We start from the raw sequence: 22,651 nt of genomic DNA on the forward strand, positions 1-22,651 counted from the left end.
TGGAGCTGGGGACAGAGCAGCTTCTGCAAGTATTGGACACCCAGTGTATGTAATGCATTGTCTTGAGAGCTATGTGGAAATAGAATGTTGAATAAGGCATAAATATGCCATCAAGAAATTTAAACTACGTAGAGGGGGACCGGGTAAAATGGAGACTAAAGTGATAAAAGACAGACCCAAATTAAATGTTATTTGGATTCAGAAGAAACGGAGGGAAAGCTCATTTGATGGCAGAGCCCAAAGAGAGTCCTAACAGAGAAGATAGCATTTGAATTAGGCCTTGAATTAGTTACCAGGATTGGGCATGTAGAAATGAGGCTGTAGGATATGGAACAAGGTAAGAAAATATAAAAGGGAGGGAAGGTTTGAGAAAATATATGAAGTAGGAAAACTAGCTTATGTGTCATAAATTGGGAGTGGTCTCGGTTTGGCTGAAATGAAGATTTCATGCAGGGCAATGGTTGCCAATAACCCTAGAAAGGAAAGTTGGGATTATAACAGGAATGACCTCAAGAGCTGGGGAAAGGTGTTTGGACTTAATTTAGTAGAGAGCAGGGAGCTGTTCTTTACCCAACCCTCTTGTTCTCAGTTCTACTTTCCGAATTTCTTCCTTAGTTTTTTTTTTTTTTAATTTGAATTATTTGTGTGTGAATTGACATTTTAATCCTTCTCAAATTTCTTTTGGTAGTCTATAAAAGAGATCATAAAAGGAAAATATATTTGTCATATGAATTAATAGGTTATAGAGAATGAGGGGGAAAGAGGATTCTACATACCAACCTCTGAAAGGTGATTCTTTCTTACAAATTGCAATGAAGGGACCCAGATACATGGAGAATTTTACCTACCATGTATTTGGATTCTTGCTTCTTAAATTGAAGACATCCTGCAGTGTGTTAGGTGAGATGGGAAGGATACACCTGGTACATCTTCCTGGATCATCAGTTTCATTGAATCACAATTTCACTCTATGGTATATAATTTAAAGGCTTTAAAAATATAATTAGAAACAATTATATTTAATCTTCAAGTTAATTTACACAGTAATTAATAATAATCTAAAGTCAGTCAGAGGTACCATTTTGGATTTAGATGTGTTTTCCTCTTGTTCTTTAAACATGAATATTTAACCAATGCTGACTGTGTTAGACTGGTTTCTTGAAAAGCTCTTTCTCATTTTTTTTTAAGAGCTGTAATGAAATTTAAAAATCATCTCTGTTAATGTGAAGGCCAGCTGCTCAAGCCACATGGCTCTAATAGCAACAAGGCACCCTGGTGGCCGCCCCTGGAATTGCAGGTATAAGAACATGGGGAAAGGGATGAATTGCAGAAGGCTAGGTTTACACAGGCAATATAAGTGCTACAAATAAGGTCAGCCGACAGCAAGCCCGGCATAGCTTATCCATGTTAGTGTTTCTCAACTCTTGCGGTTCCTTTTTTTTTTTTAAATCATAACTCACCTAAGGAGCTGATTTAGACTTGCTTTTCCCTAATTGCTACTTCTCACCTATTATATTTTAAAGCCACATCGCACAGGCTGAATGTTTGTGTTCCCCTCCACCACCCAAATTCATATATTGAAACTCCAATGTAATGATAGTTGGAGATGGGGCCTTTGGGATATAACTGGAGTTAGATGAGGTCTTGAGGGTGGGGCTTTCATGATGAGATTAGTGCTTTTGTAAGAAGCGACACCGGAGAGCTTGCTCACTCCCTCCCCGCATGCACACAAAGAAGACGTCCTGTGAGCACACAGTGAGACGATGGCTGCCTAAAAGCCAAGAGAAGATGCTCCAGAATGAAACCAACCTTGCTGGCATTTTGATCTTGAACTTTTCAGTTTCCAGACCAATGAAAAGCAATTTTTTGCTGTTTAAACCATCCTGGCTATGGATGTTTGTTATGGCAGCCTGAACTGAATAATATACCACAGATGTATCTGCTTATGTTCTGTGGCCAATTGGATGGCTAAAAATCATTATAGTATCTAAGATTTTAAACCCTTAAGGAACAATTTTTATCCCCTTGGAGTGATGTTGGCCCCATTGATGATGCATGAACAAGAGTTTTGCAGCCTCCCTTTCTCTTAGGGATCTTATTCTCATACCCCTGTAGCAGCTCTAAACTGAATCCTCTGGAACCACCCTTCTATCAACCAGAGATTTGTCAGAGTCACTTATTGAGACATCTGCTATTGAAATCAGATGTTCCTTTACTGCCCACTCACATAAACACAAGTCTACCTGTGTCACCAAAATAACTTGTCCTGGTAATTGATTGACCCTTTAGTCACTCTCCTAGACTGGACTCCTACCATTCCCGGAGCTCTCATCTTCTCTCAGTCATTTCCCCTAAGCCCCCAATTGTGTGGAGCCCACTTCCATCCCGGCTACAATTCCTTGAGTTCTGCATGCTAAAGTTGGCAAATAGCAGATACAGAGGTGCTTAAAGCTGCACTCTTAATCCCACCAGCCAACTTAAAGATGGTGTAGAGAGAACATGCAGGAGAAGAGCTTGGCCTCTGAGGTTCTGCAGTTTCATCCTATTTTCTTTCCCTGAAAGCCAGACTCTACCTCGTATGAGTATGTGTGTCCTTTGGGATACTCTCCTGCACATCATATTCACAATAGCTCTGTGAGATATTGATCAAGAGCATCTCCACATTTCAGATGAAGAAAAGATTGTGTGGCTAATACACGTGGGATCCACTCTGTGATTTCAGGCATCTCTGGCTCCAAAATCAGTGCTCTTATCTTGTACATTATACTGCCTCCTTAAAAGATCCTCTAAGTACTTTCCAGATAAAATTAATTACTTATTCTTTCTTCTGTCCTATTTGTGTAGAGGTATCTTCATTTGTTTTTACAGGTAGTCATTTGTTTGGCAAATATTTATTGTGCAACTGCTATTTCATAGAAACTTTGCAATTTATTTGGGATACTATGGTGAAAAGCACCATTTCTGTTTCCAAAGAGCTCACAGTTTACAAAAGAGGTGGGCCAGTGAATAGATAACTTATACAGTGTTTGATACATTAGTGATCGTGATAACCACAGGGTGCTGTAGGAGAGGCATCCAACCTAGTCTGGCTAGTGGTGTGGAAGTGGAGATACACAGAAAACTTTCTTGGAGGTGGTGAATTATTTTGTATTGCATCATATGTTCGTGTGTCTTTCTCTCTACTCTTACTCTGTAAGATACTCCAGGGCTGGAGCTGTCTTTTTCGCATTTGATTTTTCAGCACCAGCTATTGTTTGGCACATTGTCAGTGCTGGACAAATGCTGGTTGTCCTAGAGCTCAGAGTATTTCCCCTGCTATCTGCCACAGACTCTATTTGTATCCCCAGGGTTAATGTCTTAGGATTTTTCTGGTTGCAAGACATGGCAGCCAATTCGATCTAACTCAAGTGAAGAGGGGTGATTTATTATAAGGATGTAGGGGTGTAGTGTGGAAATCGGTGCAGAAATAATGCAGCTGGTCCTCAGGAGAAAACTAGAATCAGAAACTGGTCCAATGTCAGAATTCTCTTTCATCCCTATTTCTCTTTCAGAGCTGCTATATCCTTATCTCTCTCCATGGTGTGGAATCCAGTCACCTTATACCTCTCAGGTTTAGATACTGTAGGTCCAGCCACAACTCGAATTCTATCTGTCTCAATTCTAAATACCCTGAAGGGAAAATGAGATTGGCCCAGCTCAGGTTAGTGAAAATATGGCTATGGGTGACCCATTGTTGTGGAGATGAGGGCGGTGGTAAAAAGCAGTTTCCAGAGAAAGGGTAAATTATTGTGAAGTGAGTAGACACCTGAAGGTACGCCACCTACTTGAAAAGTTCAGAAGACAGTCCTTAGGATGATCTTAAGTGTGGCAAGACACTTCTCCCAGGACACAAGAAATTAGTAACCAGGGAGAAATGTTTCTCTGATCAAATTTAAGACCCTCTGTCTAAAGCCATTTACTCACGATGCTCCTGGCTTGCCTGGGGGCCTCTGTTCCTCATTAGGTCAATTATTAGCCAAATGATGGGAAGGCCAAGTTATCAATAAAGGCATGTCTCTTGGTCCATTGAAAAATGATGTCCAAATCCATTGGTAAGTGATGATTCTTCCCTAAGACTAGTGTGTTATATTGTTTTTAAACCTTTACATAATGACATGGTGTTGGGATGTCTAGGTCTTACAATACAACAGTTAGTGAAGGTGCTTTCTGACCCTGCGTAAGAACACATGATAGACTAGATAAGAAAGAAACAGATAAAACACTTTTTAAAACCAATTCGTTGTTGGATTCAAAGGAAATAAAAATAAATACTCAAGTGATTTATAAATACTGGAAATCATCCAGAATAATGATCAGTATAGCAGACGTATGCATAGTTTTTAAAGACAAAAGACTGAATTCTTAACACTAACGTGGAAACTTCAGACACAGGACAGATCACCTATCAGACCAAATAAAAAACTGTAAAACAGAATTGTTTCCATAATTCATAATGCATAGGACTCCAATATGAAAAAATAACCTCAGCTGATGATGTGTCCACAATATAAAAATTACAAAGCACATGAGGAAGTGATTCACTACTAGGGAGAATCAACTAAGTTTACAAATAAGAGGACTGATACTGAAATGAACTTGAGCTCATAAAGAGGATATTACATAAGTAGGTTTAAATTTCCTGAAGGCTTCATAAATGAGGAAAGAGAGTATAAATAAAAGAACTGGCAATTTTGGTTCCAAAATCAGGAGTTCCAGAAACAAAAAAAATGTTGTAATATAAACCTCAGTGGATAGGTCAAATAGCAGGTTAGCTATATAGAGGAGAGAGGGGAAAGGGAGAGACAGAGAACGAGAAAGAAAGACAGATCTGAACAAATAATATCTATTGCTGCCCAGAGTCATAGAGAATTGGAAAATAAGAAAGGGACATTAAAAGTCTTGAAAGGTAGAATGAGAAGGTCCAAATAATTTGCCAGATTTTTCCTGAAGGAAAGAATAGAATGAATGAGAGAAAAGCTACATTATAGTTGATAATGTGAACTATTAATGAAGGATACGAATCTTCAGATTGAAGAATTACATTGACTCCGAAGCAGGGTAAGCAAAAATAAATAAACAGCTAGAAATACCACAAATAAACTGTAGAACACCAAAGTGAAAATGTTAAAGACAGCTAGAGAAAAAAGACAGATTACATATAAAGGAGCAGTACTTCCTCCAAGAGTAGAATTCTCATTAATAATAACAGGTGTCAGAAGACAATGGAATATCTGCACAATGCTGGGAGAAAGAACTATCAATGTACAATTACGTACCCTACAAATCTACTATGCAGCAGTAAGGGGTGAAGCCAGAGAGCATGTTTCTCTCATAAAACCCTGCTAAACAAGTCACTAAAGGAGGGGCTTCAGGGAAAGAGAAAAATGGAAACCTTGGAAGGAAAGAAAGAGTGGGACAGAAGAAGCAATTGTGAGTCAAGAAATTGGAAATTATATGAGTTAACCTGAAAGGATATTGATATGGGAGAAAAGACTAATATGGCAGAGGGTAGAAAATAGGATAGAAGAGCAATAGTTCACCCTAATGCCATGGATGTATAGGATGCAAGTGCTCTTGGGTACATCTAGAATTTTTCTTTACATTGTTGAGAAAGCATGGTAAAAATCAATTAATAAATGCAAAATAAATTGAAATATTTAAATAATCACAGTAAATATGAATGAATAAACTTGCCACTTGGAAGTCTGATATTTAAATTCACTTTCAAAAATCCAATTACATACTCTTTCAAAAGATGGATTTTAAATACAAAGACACTTGCTGATATAGCAGACTTGGTTTTCTTTTTATCTCTTGAGAACCCAGAGTGCTTCGAATGAGGTCACTAAAACTCCATTCTCACAGTAGATGCCAAAACTCACAGGAACATATTTTGGAGTATTGAGTGCTTTCTATGAACAAGATATAATAGCAGTTGAACATGTCTGGATCTAGGATCCCAAGTATTTTAACGCTTTATAACATCAAATTGAAGAACTGCTGATCCATGTTTGCCACAGGATTAGTTTTCACAGATGGCTGAGAATAAAACATATGAAAGGACATATATATATCTCCTTTCAGAATAAAATGGACACATATAACAGCATATGGTATAGTTATTTTAATTATGAAGTTTTATCACACCATAATTAATGATAAAATAGAAATTTAAAAGACATGAAAGCATTAATTTGTGTTGTAATGCTATGATATAAATCTCTTTCTCTCTTACTTTCCCCAAATCAATTTTTCCATGTTATTAGGCCATTCATATTTTGATCATGCACATAGTTTTTAAAAGCCAGAGTAAATAATGGGCTGGGTCGTATTCATGTAACTGCACATAAACCAATGTTACAAATAATTATATACAAGCAGTCTATTTACAAAGGCAAAATCAGATGGCTTTAAAAATTTTAGATAATTAAATCTCACTACGTATTTGTCTAAAGACACTATTATTTATATTTTATTTGACCACTGATTTAAATAGTGAAGGCAGAGCTTGCCTTAAGGGACTTAGTCCAGCACACTCATAAATGTAAGGGGATGTGTACAAGTTTATCTCCTGCTATGAGTTTTGGAAGTCATATTTGGTACACTGACATGTTGAAACAAGTATTATGGGCTGTATTTTTATGTCCCCTTGACCGCCACCCCAAACTCATGTAGTGAAGCCCTAACCCTCAGTTGATGACATTTGGAGGTGGGACCTTTGGGAAATAATTAGGTTTAGATGAGTCTTGCGGGTGGGACCCCCATGATGGGATTCCTGTCATTTTAAGAAGAGGATGAGACCAGGACTGTCTCTGTCTCAGCCATGTGAGTACACAGTGAGAAGGCAGCTGTCTGCAAGCAGGAAGAGGGCCCTCATTAGGAACCAAAGCAAATGGCACCTTGATCTTGGACTTCCAGCCTCCAGAACTGTGAGATATAAATATCTGTTGTTTAAGCCGTCCAATCTGTGGTATTTTGTTATAGGAGCCTGAGCTGACTAATGCAATAGGGTTCCCTGACGAGGCCGGAATTGACAAGTGGGTCAAATTGGAGGCGCCGATTCATTCATCTCAGTTTTGTGCCCTCCAGAGGAGCAGGTCAGAAGGAAGTTTGACCTTGAGTAGCCTCTGATTCACATGAGCCTAAATCTCTGGTGTGTGCCAGTTTCCTTATGTGTGTTTATAATGAGAATGTTTAAAACCAAATCTTACTCTATGTTTTGTGGAGCATTGCAATGAGTAGATTACCCCATGTGTACAAGGGTCTAGATCTTGTACTCTTGCCAGATGTTTCTTTTGACTTCTGGTAGAAAATATTTGATAAGTTTCTTCCTCAACGAAATCTCTTTGTCGATAGAGTAAAATATAAATCAACATTGAAAGTGAAGTAGACACACATAAGTTGTTTATGCAAACAGGCAATAAAACACACCACTCAAAGGCATTTTTAGTAAGTTTTCTATTTACAGTATTTGTCAGGAGACTCATTTATGCTAAAGTAGGGTAGAAATCATTTAGTTTTACACAACAGTGCTTATATTTTACTGCTCCTTCGTGCCTCTGTTTAGTCCATTCTCATGATCTCTTGACCAAAAAATGAAATGACGGAAAAGTGGAATTTTTGAGAAATGAAGACATTGGGGAAAGATTTTAAAGAAAACATCTTCAACAAAGGCCAAGTAGAGATGATACACAGTGAATCTATGTGAGAAAAATATCCCATGATGGTTCAATTATAATATAGGATTCAAAGTATTACTATATATGAAGATATCAATTATTTAAGTGAGATTTCTAAACAAATTCAAGCTTTATTTAAGATATAGCTTCCTTTGGGACATTCTTTTAGCATTGCAGGAAGTACTTTATTTTCATTTTCTTTTGCTGAGCATTTTATAGTCACTTGGGGAAATTGTAGCATCAAGTATATAATGCTGGATTTGAAAGGGACCAAATCTTACATCAGACCACAATTTATCTTGACTTAGGTAAACTTTGATAAAATTGCAGAATATGCCTTATTACTTCAGATTATTCATTAGAATAATTCACTATTCATCAGCACATATTCATTAAGTGCCTGGTCTGAAAATTTTGATGTTTATTTCCTTTGGCCATCTCAATAATCCATGAGGTAGCTATTATTATTATCTCTATTTTCCAAAAAAAAAAAAAAAAAGAAAAAAAGCAGAAGACTAGAGAGGTTAAGTTAAAGCTTTCTAGTAATTGGCTGAGTCAGAACTTGAACCCATGCCTCTTAGATCTTAAGGACTATGTGTGTTCACTATATTAGGGCTACTTTAATTTTCTCAGTAAAGAGATTTTCAAAAAGGATTCTAAAACAAAAGTTACCTCTTCAAAGATGTTTCATGAGTATTTTCACGGAAAAGATCATTTCCCCAATATTCATGTCTTAGACATACTTACATATCTAGTTTAAATTAAGCTAATTAGGATACAAGCATCCACATCTTGTTTAGAGAGTCAGAGACACTGATTAAGGGCCAACGTGGATTCTCTTTCTTTTGTTTTGTCATTAAAATCTTTGTCATTGTAATAAACTCAAAGTACTTTGTAAAGTGGAATGAGGGAAATTAGTAGATGAAGGCATTTGTAAGAATTTTCTTCTCCCCTCTATTCTATGAGTCTACAGACATAGGAATTTATTCCCTTATTCTTGTCCCAACCTAGTTTCTCATTGAAATGGATAAACAAATGCTTTCTTAAACAACATTTGAAAAAACAAACAAAAAGACACGTTGACTCTAAAATAATATTCAAAAGAAATCACTGAATTTGACCCCTCAGGGTGCTAAGTTGCCCAGTGTTGACATCTCAACCATGTCAGCTTGGATTTGTGAGTTAAGTTGGTCATATTTATTGGATGAGAACTTCCAATTTATCTGTTATTGAACTCAGGAGCACAACCCGTAAGTCTTGTGTAAGTTTGGAATATGTACCAGAATTCTACATGTAAAGTCTTCCAGTCAAAAGTTTCATTGCAAAAGTTTTGCACAAATCTAATCACTAGGTTAAATTTGTGACACCCTCTTCAATTTTAAGGTTGGAAGATTTAACGAAAGTAACTAAATTCATGGCAAGAGAAAAGAGAGCAGGGAGATATAAAGAATCTAGCATTTATCTGAGCACAAATATTGGAAATTATTGCAAAGGGGATATAGAAAATGACTAAGTTAATGACTTGTTTTCAAGTTTTAGGAGAAGGGCGATGCTTTCTTTTTTTTTTTTTAAAGAAAATAGTCTGCATTGCCCTTTTTCATTTTGTCATATTTTATTTTGATTTAAAATATTTTTCTGGGATTCTATAGTTTTGCTGTATTCTGTGCACTTTCCAGTAAATGAAGTATTTATTTACATGAAAGGCAAGATTCCACAATGCAAAGGCAACACGAGAGACTTTTTCCTACCAATTTTCTAATGAAAGCCAGTGACAGTTTTTTTTATTTGGTTCTAAGTTTCATTTGCTTAAAATGAAAAAGTATTCTTAAAACTAAATAAAAAAAATATCATATTATCAGTATTTCTGGCTGCAAGTGAATGAATACTTATTCTGAATAGACCCGTCTGAATGGCCACTCTATAACTACCGTGTTTTGTTAGAAAAGTATATTAAAAAGTAGAAACAGCATCATGAATGAAGAAAAGGGATAGAAACAAAGTATAAAATATGTAATCTTTTAAAAGGACCTTATCAAGGAGAATCTTAGTGAAACTTTAAATGGGAGATTCATACAATCCCAAAGCTTTCTTATTTCCTATTCAATGAATAATTTACTTTTTAGATGAGATTCACTAACATTATTGCAGAATAACTGTAATTGAAAATTATTAAAGCTGTATCTTTATTGCATTTTAAAACTCGTGCATTTGGTGTTTGACCAGGTCTGCCTCATCATTAAGAGTTTTGAAGAAACGCAAAATCTCTGTCTCCCAAAGAATAAAGAGCAAAAACCTTAATTGCTTTCTTGTTTCCCACAAAGATGCTAATATGATGAACTGAATGTCAGGAATAATAAGATAAAATGATGGTGTACACCCTGGGAAGAGAAAATAAAACATCTTTTTATGTAAACTGTCACCAGAACCTCAAGGAAACTCTTTGCTCTTTCTCTGCCCTGATTTTGAACTGCTTCATTAAAAGTAATTTTGTTTTTCAGAAGGATAACACCCACATTATTCTATTAAAAATTTTAAGAGAAATCTTCAATTAAGAGGTTATTGTTGTCTGAAAGATTTTTCCATAGTTGGTTGGTAGCTGAAAATGTGATCTTCCCAAATTTGAATGGAAATATGACATTCATCATAGTTTAAAATAGATAAATGTCTTGTCTGTTTGAAATGCCAATGAACTTGATATTATTTATCAGATCCTTTGAAAATGTTGTAATTTTCAGAGAAAGAGAGAATTTTAAAAAGGAGAGAAATGAATCATCAATTCTTCTTGCCTTCAATTGATTGAAAAGTTAAATTATACAGAGATATTTATAGAGCCCTTGTTCCATGCAGTATTTTGGCTTTTAAGAGCTGAAAATAAACAAGGGATCATGGGCCTCAGTATAACCCCCTGAAAATCTTCCTTTGTGTTGGTCTGGTGAGAAAGACCATAAAACCCACATCACTGGCCACCAATATCTTACCCAGGGCTTGTCCTGATCTCAATTTAGATACCTGCTTGGTCCACAGTGCAACTTGATAATTGTTTAGATACATAAATACATTTAAAGCACTTATAAGGAAATCTAATTTAAACCATTAACAAATTCTTTCTATGAAAAATATTTGTAGCTATTTATTTACCTAATAAATTTGTCCTCTGGATAATTTTTTAAATTTTATTTTATTTATTTATTTTTTTTGAGACGGAGTCTCGCTCTGTTGCCCAGGCTGGAGTGCAGTGGCGCCATCTCGGCTCACTGCAACCTCCACCTCCCGGGTTCACACCACTCTCCTGCCTCAGCCTCGCAAGTAGCTGGGATTACAGGCGCCCCACCACCACGCCCGGCTAATTTTTTTTTTTTTTTATTTTTAGTAGAGACGGGGTTTTTACCGTGTTAGCCAGGATGGTCTCGATCTCCTGACCTTGTGATCCAGCCGCCTCAGCCTCCCAAAGTGCTGGGATTACAGGCGTGAGCCACCGTGCCTGGCCAGATAATCTTTTTCTTAATATGCACGGACAAATACACTTGGTTGCCAATTTAGACCATGAGAAGCACTTTGCAACTGAGGCAGTAGTGACCTGAATTACCAGATGGTTTCTCCATTGTTGTTACATTGTCTTTATGCCAGCAAGTTCAAATGTACCATTAAGAAGTTTATGTTGACCTGAGATGTCTGTTAGAATCTTTTTTCCCCCAACCTTTTATTTTGCACCCAAAATGTGTTCTGAGAAACGTTAATCCCCAGAAACACTCATCATAAAAGGATTTCAGGTCAAATAATTCTGTGGAAATCTGAATACTGAATTATATTTTGATTAAAAGGAGCATGGGAAAGGCTCTGAGAAGCCCTGCATTCTGTTCTGTAAAACAGAAATCTGTTCTGCATTGTTCAGTGTCCCACCTCTCAAACTGATTTAACCATGGCACCCCGAGCCCTTTTTTAGCATCCAACATCTGCTTGCTTCCTTTCAAACTAATGTTGTGGGGACCCTGCTGTGGTAAATATGTCTCAGTTAAACAACCTTTGTGAGGTAGCTGTTACCCCTATTTTACAGGTGAAGAAACTGAGGCTCAGAAGTTAAGTAACCTGCCCAAAGACATACAAGTCTTAAGTGATATAGCTAAGATGTGAAGCCTCAAGTCTGAAGCCTATCCTATAATCTGGCAATGTGGCCAGAAAATATGAGGAGATAGATTTGTTTGAATATATGGACCATTTCCAGCTACACTTAGCAACTTTATCTGTTCTGCTTTTCTGTGCGCTATTTCCTAGATTTCTTTTCTCCTCATGTTCATGTCATTGGGGTTTTGTAAGAAAACTATCCTTATTTATTTATTATTATTTTTTTTGAGACGGAGTTTCGCTCTTGTTGCCCAAGCTGGAGTGCAATGGCGCGATGTCGGCTCACTGCAACGTCCACCTCTTGAGTTCAAGCAATTCTCCTACCTCAGCCTCCTGAGTAGCTGGGATTACAGGCGCCCGCCACCACACCTGGCTAATTTTTGTATTTTTAGTAGAGACAGGGTTTCACCATGCTAGCCAGGCTGCTCTCGAACTCCTGACCTCAGGTGATCCACCTGCCTTGGTCTCCCAAAGTGCTGGGATTACAGGCGTGAGCCACTGCCCCCTGACCACTACTCTTATTACATACAGTATATTTACTTAGAAAAAGGTAGTTGAATTCCATGTAATACAGTAATTAGGACTGGGCTGAAATAGCACATAGAACAGAAAATTTTATAATAAATATATAATGGCATAGAGGAAAGAAAAACATGTACATTACCTCAAAGCTGGGAATGACATTCAGGAAAATGTTGTGAGTCCATTGAGCAACATGAAATGCAGGAATCCACTTTCCTGGACAGACCATTTAAGCAAATTTCAGAAATATTTAAAAGCTTCAATTTTATATGTAATGTTAAAATAAAGGTTATATCAAGAAAAATGTTTAAATACATTAAAAGATTCCTCATAGTGAGAAAAAATGTTTTTAATTTGTGTGTAAACACATTATCTATGTATATATCTTTATTCTCTATATATACATGTGCATTTTTGTGGTAAGAAAGCATGCACATGAATATACAAATATGCATATATATGTAACTAATACAAACAACCTTGTATTTGAATTGTTAAAATATCCATTTTGGTTATTTTAAATGTAATATAATTTTAGATTCCTTTAATAAATGCCCAGTGGATAGATTTATTATTATTATTATTTTTAATTTCCTGCATCAGATCTAGGTCTTTGATAAATACCACAGACAACCCCAGAACTGTAGGATGGGCTTGACAGTTCTTCAATAAAGGGCTGTGTGGTTTTTTTTGTCAGTGTCTTCCTTCCAGTGACAGCTGCTTTGTTCTTTTCTAGTCAGATTTTCTAGTTAACACATCAAAAGTGTATCTGTGTACATGAAGTACGAAGAAAACAGTTCAAAGAGGTAAGAGATTCACTTTTAACTCTTCACCACATTTTCCCCACACTTGTCACGAGAGACACTTCATATGGGGGCTTTGGAATAAGGTGAGGAGTTCAGAATGGAACCCAGGGATGTATGGCATTTGGTGATTAGCATTTTAGAAGGCGAGTTGGTCAGCCAATGCTCTGAGAGAACCCCAAATTAGCGAGAGCTAATCTAGGATGAAGAATTTGATTTTTTTCAGGACAGTCAAGCCCATGCATTTGATTGGATGCAGGTTTTTACATTCAATTCATGTCAAAGGTTGGTTTCTTCTCGCCATACCATGATGGCACGCCATGATGACAGAAGCTGCCTGCTTCACGCATGTACTCTGGAGTGTTGCTCTCACCTCTGCCAGCAGGAGGAGCTCTTGCACTCACGTGAGAACTGAAGTCAGCCATGCCTCCATGCTCAAGCAAATGTCCTTGGAGGTGACACTCCAAGATTGTTTTTGACTGAGGCGGCTAAACCTGAATTGGCAGTGAAATATTAAAACCGCGGGAGAGTATCCTCTACCACCTAGACTTCTCTTGAAGCTCTCTCAAGTGTCTGCTGAGTCAGGGATGCACTGAAGCAATGATCATATAGAGCAGTGATCCCCAACCTTTCTGGCACCAGGGACTAGTTTTATGAAAGACAATTTTTCCACGGACTGGAGGTGTGGGGGGATGGTTTCGGGATGATTCAAGCGCATTACATTTATTGTGCAATTCATTTCTATTATTACATCGTAATACATAATGAAATAATTATGCAACTCACCATTATGTAGAATCAGAGGGTACTCTGAGCTTGTTTTCCTGCAACTAAATGGTAAGCCCTATCTGGGGGTGATGGGAGACAGTGACAGATCATCAGGCATTAGATTCTCACAAGGAGCACGCAATCTAGATTCCTTGCATGTGCAGTTCACAATAGGGTTCGCGCTCCTATAAGAATCTAATGCCACTGCTGATCCGACAGGAGGCGGAGCTCAGGTGGTGATGTGAGCCATGGGGAGCAGCTGTAAACACAGATGAAGCTCCACTTGCCAGCTCACCTTCTGCTGTGCATCCCTGTTCCTAACAGGCCACAGATCAGTACTGGTCCCTGGCCTGGGGGTTGGGGACCCCTGCTGTAGAATGCAGCCTTTCATCTCCTCCTCTCAGTCATACCTAGCATAAGCCCTGAGTAGGAGGATGTCTAGAAAGAACTCTCCATCAGTTGAAATGGGCCCATACTGTACTGTATCGTGTGTATGTTTGTAATGCACAAAGGAAGGCAAAAAAAAATACACATTTACTTTAAAGAATTTTTACATTTGATCTTTTAACAAAGCATCAGAAGAGTCATCATGAGAAAAATAAAGAATTTCTTGGACTTTCTTCAGCTTCCTTTATAGTTGAGCATGGTTTTAAAATTTGAATTATGTAAGCTTTTCAGTAACTTGGGGCTTTGAAAGTCTTAAGCCGGCCCAAGCAAAAGCCAATACACACAGCAAACAGACAAAATAGTGCTGAATTTCCTGAGCGTCCACTGTGTTTCTGGTGCTGGTGCTGCCTTAGGCGTGAAGGAGACAGGACAGTGACAGGGCAGCGACAAAGACTGGTGGCCGACTGCCTGGAGTCAGCCGAGTCAGCTACGTAGCTTAACTACTTTAAGCTTGCATTCTCCCATTTGAAAGTGTGGATTCTAAGGATCCCACCTGCACAATGTTGTTGTGTTTGAAGGGGGGTGTTACTTGGCACAGTCCAGGCACTTGGCATGAATCTCGTAAGAGACTCAGAGGGACACCACCATTGGCCAGGGTCTCGACAGACCTGGGATATAATAACAAGTATCAATTTGGTGCCAAAAATTTTCCTGTTATAGTGTTTGTGTGGGTCATTTACTTTGGAATTAATAATAAGAGGTAAAAAGTATTAGTCATTGAGGATTTTATTTTCACTAATACTATACAGTCTATAATCGGGAATGTGATAGTCTTTAAATTTTATCTCTTTCCTATTAATTTTCCTTTTTTGTGAGACAAAATTTCTCTCTGTCACCCAGGCCGGAGTGTAGTGGTGTGAGCCTGGCTCACTGCAGCCTTTACCTCCTGGGCTCAAGCAATCCTCCTACCTCAGCCTCCTGAGTAGCTGGGACTACAGGCGTGTCCACTAAGCCCAGCTAATTATTATATATTTTCTTTGTGTGTGTGGAGACGGGGTTTGAGGTTTTACCATGTTTCCCAGGCTGGTCTCAAACTCCTGGGCTCCAGCAATCCACCTGCTCGCCCTCCCAAATTGTTAGGATTACAGGCCTATGCCATTGCACTCAGCCCAATTTTCAATTATTAAAGAACATAAAGAATATAGATATGCTTATTAACAAATGTAAAATAACATTATGAACGTTTAAAACAGTAATAATTTAAACTAACATTAACTGTCAATAAGAAAACAAATAGTGAAAAAAACATGTTTTTTATTCAAGATGAAAAGCTGTGAAACAGAAGATTTTTCTCTATTTCAGGCATGTATTCCTTAAATTGTTTCTAGAATAGATAACTTTTGAAAGATTAGTTTTCTAGGTCTCAAAATAGGATTGTTTTGCAAAATAAGTTTTTTATCCTATAGCATAACTTTTGCATGTACTGTAATTAATAGCAATGCTTTTCAATTTTTAAATTGTCTGCCAAATTTTTCCAACCTTACTGTTCTCGAATGTCTTCTCTAATATTTTCTTTTGTATAGCATTCACCTCACCGTCCTAGGGCATTTCAAAGTGTGTTTTTTGCAGTGAGGAATGCTCTCCTTGTGGTTCCCAACTCTCTGGACTTCTAAATTACCTGAAATACTTAAAAATAGTCCCTAGCCCTTACCTGATAACTCCTAGATAGATAGTTACAGCCTCAGAACAATTCAGAGGGCTTGTTAGAGCACAGATGATGGGGCTACCCACAGACTTCTCATTCAGTGGGGCTGGGGAAGGGGCCCAAGACTCTGCATTTCTACCAAGTTCAAAGATTCTGCTGATGCTGCTGGACTGGGGACATACTTTGGTAACCTCTATATTAGATCATGCTTTGCTGGTAAGCTAGTTTGTTTTGTTTTGTGTTTTTTGAGATGAAGTCTCGCTCTGTTGCCTAGGCTGGAGTACAGTGGTATGATCTTGGCTCACTGCAACCTCTGCCTCCCGAGCTCAGGCAATTGATTCTTGTGCCTCAGTCTCCCAAGTAGCAAGGATTACAGATGCCTGCCACCACGCCTAGCTAATTTTTGTGTTTTTGTAAAGACGAGGTTTTGCCATGTTGACCAGGCTGGTCTCGAACTCCTGAGCTCAAGCGATCCACTTGCCTCAGCTTCCCAAAGTGCTGGGATTACAGGCATGAGCCACCATGCCCAGCCGGGTAAGCTAGTTTTAAAGCACACTCCCTCACTCCCCAACCCCTGACCAGGTGATTATGGCGTTCAGCCATGCTTGGAAACCAGTGTTCTGGGAATAGTTTACATGGGTTTGTCACTGCTCACATATCACCTGGGCAGGGAACTGAGCCAGGGAGTAGAAAGCCTTTAAGGTGCCTTCAAGTTTGTAGGGAGGAGCAGATCCCCTCTCAGAGATGTGCAGATGTGTTGGGGGCAGGGAGAGTGCAGGAAGGTAAAGCCTTCAGGCTTTTGGAGGGTCTCTGAGGATTCCCTTTCCAGAATCATTTTAAGGTATCAGAATGAAATGGAGTCAGCATGTGTGAGGATAAATGAGCACCCAGCACAGGAAGTAGCATAGCAGGAATGCAGGGAGTGAGAGCCATTTTCAATGTTGTTGCCTCTGAACAGATTGGGAGGATGCCCGGAAGACAGATTCTAGGTCCAGCTTCCTTGCTGACTAACTGGGTACCCTGGGGAAGTCACAATCTCTCCTGGCCTTGGTTTCCTGAACATTCTCTCGCCTCTTGAATCGGTCACTGTGATTATTTGATTGTCTGTCTCCTGGGTTGTACTTTGTCTTATCCCCTACCATATCTCTAGCACACAGCACAGAGCCTACCTCACAGAACTTATTAGATGAATGAGTGAAGTTAATGACTATGTTTCTCTTCAATGTTCTATGGGAGTACTTGGCTCAGAGTAGGTATTCTATAAATAACTACTGAATGAACTAATGAATAAACTTACAAGTTACAGGTGTGACTAATCACAGGCTTTTTATCATTTGCGGGAGAAATGCGTATTTTTAAAAAGCTTGTCCAGTAATTAGGTACTAGGGAATCACATATACAAAAAATTTCCAAGTGTTATAATGTTAGTTATTTTTTAGTAACATTTTTACCTGACATGTAAGCATTCTTTCATTATTAGACTTAAAATACGGTACCTGTGGCCAAGTACCGTGGCTCAAGCCTGTAATCCCAGCACTTTGGGAGGCTGAGGCGGGCGGATCACAAGGTCAGGAGATCAAGACCATTCTGGCTAACACAGTGAAATCCCGTCTCTACTAAAAATACAGAAAAAAATTAGCTGGATGTGGTGGCGGGCGCCTGTAGTCCCAGCTACTTGGGAGGCTGAGGCAGGAGAATGGCGTGAACCCGGGAGGCGGAGCTTGCAGTGAGTCAAGATCGTGCCAGTGCACTCCAGCCTGGGCAACAGAGCGAGACTCCATCTCAAAAAAAAAAAAAAAAGAAAGAAAGAAAGAAAAAGAAAATAATTTATTATATTTGAGGAAGGTCATTAAAATACATATAATATAGTTCCAATACACTGATTTAAAGGCATATGTATTTAATTTTTAAATATACTTTCAAAGCTGTTACGCACAGTTCCATAGTCCAGGTGGTCAATTTCTTCCTGTCCAAGTTGGAAAGCCCTTGAAAGATACAGGATTCAAAAGAAACCTTTATTAATTTTTAACACTTTCTTTTTCCTTCCTCAGGATCTGGTTTTTGTCTAGCAGATTGAGCAAATTGAACCACCATGGGTTTTCCAAAAAGCACATATCCATTAGCTTCCTTTAAGGCTTTTGCTGCTGCTTTTTCATTAGAAAGTCCAATGGAAGCTTGTCCTTTCATACGACCTTCTTTCATCAAACGTATATCAAACATGATCTACTGTGTTTCTGATGAAAAGTCAACATATCTTCCAAAAATATATTTAAGGTCCTTTTCTTGAACATGTTTAGCTAAATTCTTTACATAAATTCTACAGTTTGGTTCACAAGGTTCATAACTTCTGAAAACTGAAAGTGTTTCCATTTCTTCTCTAGAAATTCTGTCCTTTTCCAATTCCCTTCTAGAAATACATTCCGATGGCATTTCATCAGAGTCTTTTTTAATCTCTTCTGTGATGTTCAAATTAGATTTGGGAAAGATTTTTCCAAATCCTATACTGGATGCATCAGCTTCAGTAACAGGTAGATCATTATTTTTTTCTCACAATTTTGTTTCTTCTCTAAATCTTTCTTAAATGCAGCTGGCATGTCGGTAGATATATGGAATTCAATTCTTTTATTACCTACAGGTTGTGGTTGGTCAAATACATCCGAAGGTAACAGCACTAGATGTAAACTGTTTTGTGAAGGACGCGAAAGTATGTTCAACATATCCTTTATTTTTCTCTTTTTTCTCACATGGCGCTGCCTTATTATTTTGGGTCTTTGGGACTGAAGATTTGCTAGTTCCATTAGTTTGTTCATTCTCTGTTGGTCCTCATCATCACTGCTGTCATCTTCTAATTCTTCACTAGATAATTCCTCATCGTCTTCTGGCCAAGGAGGTTCCTCAGGTGGCTGAGGAGATGTGGGTGGAAGAGGTGGATGCAATGGCATATGGTCTTCATAGATGGGAGGCCGCGCAGTAATTGATCTGAAAGCTGTGGGCAAATTCATTTTATTCATAAGATGAAGGACCTGTACATAGAACTTAGGCACGCTTGCCAAAGCATTTACTCTGTTTGCTAGGATTGTGCTGGAAGGTGGTGGGTACATATACTTGAGGCATGAATTAAGAAAAGTCAGCCCATGGTTTGGTGTAATTCCGTTTTCTACTGTTAAATAACCAAATTCTTTCTTTTCTTTATCGTCTTCAACAGGGTCATCAGACCTTTTTTTTTTTTTTTTTTTTTTCAGAGACTGAAGTGGGACATGGGGAGTGAACTTGATCTTGCTCTTTTGCAAATTCAAAGACTAAAGTATGACCTAAAAGTTTCAGCTGATGGAGTCTTGTCAATGCCTTTATAGCTGCTTTTTAGGGAATGTGGCAAAAGCTGTATGTTTCAGCTGCCCCTTATCTGACAGGTCATGCACCAACTGTGCCTTGAAGTACTTCAGCAAGTCCTCTTTCTCTCCAGCGGTCAGCTCAGCTGGCAGGTGCCTCACCAGAAGGGTTCGGTCGGCCGAGGCAGGAAAAGTGAGGAGGAGCTTGTGCATCCCCTTGATATTGCAAATGGCTGATAGAGAGCTGGCATTTTCAAGCAAAAATTGGCCCAGAGACATGTGGGACTCACTGTTTTATATGTCAAGATTAATTGTGAAAAGCTGGGCAAGGCTAAAAAGTTAGGTTTTGTTTTTGTTTTTGTTTTTTGGTTTTTTTGAGATGGAATCTTGCTCTGTTGCCTAGGCTGGAGTGCAGTGGCACAGTCTCTACACACTGCAACCTCTGCCTCCTGGGTTCAAGCAATCCTCCCACCTCAGCCTCCCAAGTAGCTGGGATTACAAGCATGTGCCACTATGCTGGGTAATTTTTGTATTTTTAGTAGAGACGGGGTTTCACCATGTTGGCCAGGCTGGTCTTGAACTCCTGACTTCACCTGATCTGCCTGTCTTGGCCTTCCAAAGTACTGGGATTATAGGAGTTAGCCACTGTGCCTGGCCAAAATTAGGCTTTTAATCAAATAAAATTAAGTGGAACATTTTGAACTGTCCAAGATGGGTAGCATATATTATACTTATGTGAACGAATGTTTTAAATTATGATAAAGGCTGTACCACTTAAGAGTGTGGGCTTCTATGTTTCAGAGAAATTGGTATCTAAAGCAAAGCTTCCCAAATAATGATATAAGATGTCATTTATTTTTATTCTAAAGGAAAGAATAAAATGTTTATATCCATACTTTATCATCACTATTATTATTTTCAACTTTCAGGATCCTCTTACTACATTCTTCCTTCTAGGGAAGACAGTGGTACAATCCCCAGCAAACAGCAGCCCATGGGTGTTTATCAGGGTCAGGATCATAAATTATCAGAACTTAATGAGTCCCTGGTGCTGGATGGCAGACAAGAGGCCATATGTTTTCATTCTCCACACCTAAACTCTAGGCAGACCAGGGAAGTTGATAATGGCTCCATTTCCTATCCTACTACCAATGAGATATAGGATCTCATGTCTTCGAAAAATTTATTTTTATTAACAAATATAAATGGAAGCTACTAGGATTGATTAGCATCTGCAAGTGGAATGACTTCTATTTGCCATAACTAAATTAGTCCATGCCCCACATTTTGTTCTATTTTTTTGAGACAAAGTCTTGCTCTGTCACCCAGGCTGGAGCACAGTGGTGCAATCTCGGCTCACTTCAACCTCTGCCTCCCAGGTTAAAGCTATTCTTGTGCCTCAGCCTCTCAAGTAGCTGGGACTACAGGTACGTGCTGGCATGCTTAGCTGATTTTTGTATATTTAGTAGAGATGAAGTTTCAGCATGTTGGCCAGGCTGGTCGCTAACTCCTGACCTAAAGTAGTCCGCCTGCCTTGGCCTCCCAAAGTGCTGGGATTACTGCATGAGACACTGTGCCCAACCATGCCCCACATTTTATAGATGATAGTTCATACTCGGGAGTACAAGGATTAGTAAAGACCAGAATGGATAACATTCCTGGGTCAGGCATCATTTTACAGTTCACATGTTTGAGTGAATGGAATAGCCTGCAGAAGTATGTAGGATCAAAGGAAATAGTGTAAAGTGATTTAAATGTGTCTGGGGGAGCATCCCTCTTCCTGTTCCCAGTTTCTAGGCATTCTTGCCTTCCGGCTGATCCTGACATTTGGAATGCTGCAGTAAGTCACTCCATCTAAGACTGTCTACACAAGAAGTGCCTCAATTCCCCTTATTCCTCTCCCGAACCAAAACTACCATTTCTCCATCTGAATAGCTGCCAAGAATGTGTATATTACTGATAAGTTCACCTTGACAGTCCCTGAATGTTCCAATAAATACTAGTCCAGCAAGAAAAATAAAAATGAGTTTTGAGGTTAAATATATACTTCACAGACCCTGCTTGGAGATTCCCAACAAATATTAGCTCCAAAAAGTCCCAGGTCAGGAATCCAGTTTAATATTTTAAACCGTTTCATATTTTGAAAGGTAGCCTGATAATTCAAAAGACAATGATTGAAATACGGACTCTCATGATTGGAATAAAGACATCATATGATTATGGGAGATTTCCCTATCTATCCTCTTTCAGAAATTTTTCCTCTTATTTTAGAAATTCTTATTTGAAAGCTTGCCCTTTCCTATTCATCTTTCTATTGTCTGACTCTTTAAGAAAGGGAACCAATCCTTGGCTATGTTTTGGGGGTGACATGAACCTGAGAGGTCCAGACAAGGAATTCTTTTCAATTAGGAGCAAGATAAGAAGCATTTGGGGCATGAAATTAACATTGTGGTTTATTACTAATGATGTCTATTAATAACCCTCAGTATCTCTCTTAAACATTTTTGCCTGGTATATCTGGTAGTGCAGGAAAGTGAAAAGTATTAAAAATGTAGAGAATTTGTAGCAGTGTAGAAAGTAATATTTCACGGAGTAGGTAAATATAGTAATTTTCAGTTTAAAAACTGCCTTATAAGGTTTATGTAAGCATCAAATGCATATAAATCTTTAATACACGGTCTGGCACCAATAAATATTTTCTATTAAAAATAACGGAAAAGAGCAATTTCCTTTCACATTTATTGGATACTGGGATTATATGTATCTGGCCTGTGTCTCTATCTTCTGATTTAACATTTTGATAAAAGTAACCTCTTTTGTAACTGATAAGCTTTCCAAGTGGTCAAACTAGTGTGGTTGTCAAATGTGACGCAATTTTCTGTTAAATAACGGAAAACATGTATTAAGTACTTACTGTGTTCCAGGTTTTACTTTAAGCTTTTTGACATATATCATTTCATTTCCATAATAACCTTAAAAGATAAACATTTTTATGATTGCACTCATTTCCCAGGTGAGGATACTGATGTTTAAGCAAAATTAAGTAAACATCAGATAAACAGCAATTGGTGGAAAACATTCGAGTATCTTTTAAAATAAATGTGTGATAGTATATGTTTGACATGGAAACAACGTTAGGGATGGCCTATTTTAAATATATCTTTCATAAATAAGAGTAATGAGGCCTACAAAGGGATTGAATCTTATTCTTGATGACCCAGCTGGTAGTCAGACTCAGATCTTTTATCCAGCAAGTGCATTTTATTCAATGATCCTGGGACTGCTTATAGATTATAG

At 38.3% G+C, this 22,651-nt stretch overlaps 1 long non-coding RNA gene and 1 pseudogene across 2 annotated transcripts in view; one reads left to right on the forward strand and one right to left on the reverse strand.

The window, feature by feature from the left end:
• LOC109026216 (uncharacterized) overlaps positions 1–22,651 on the forward strand; it is a 173,328-nt gene that overhangs the window by 107,382 nt on the left and 43,295 nt on the right. The gene's annotated exons all lie outside the window — the stretch shown is intronic.
• On the reverse strand, positions 17,909–19,605 carry LOC101137317 (RNA-binding region-containing protein 3-like; annotated as a pseudogene).

The sequence above is a fragment of the Gorilla gorilla genome, chromosome 2 (assembly GCF_029281585.2).
Source record: "Gorilla gorilla gorilla isolate KB3781 chromosome 2, NHGRI_mGorGor1-v2.1_pri, whole genome shotgun sequence".
NCBI lineage: Eukaryota > Metazoa > Chordata > Mammalia > Primates > Hominidae > Gorilla > Gorilla gorilla.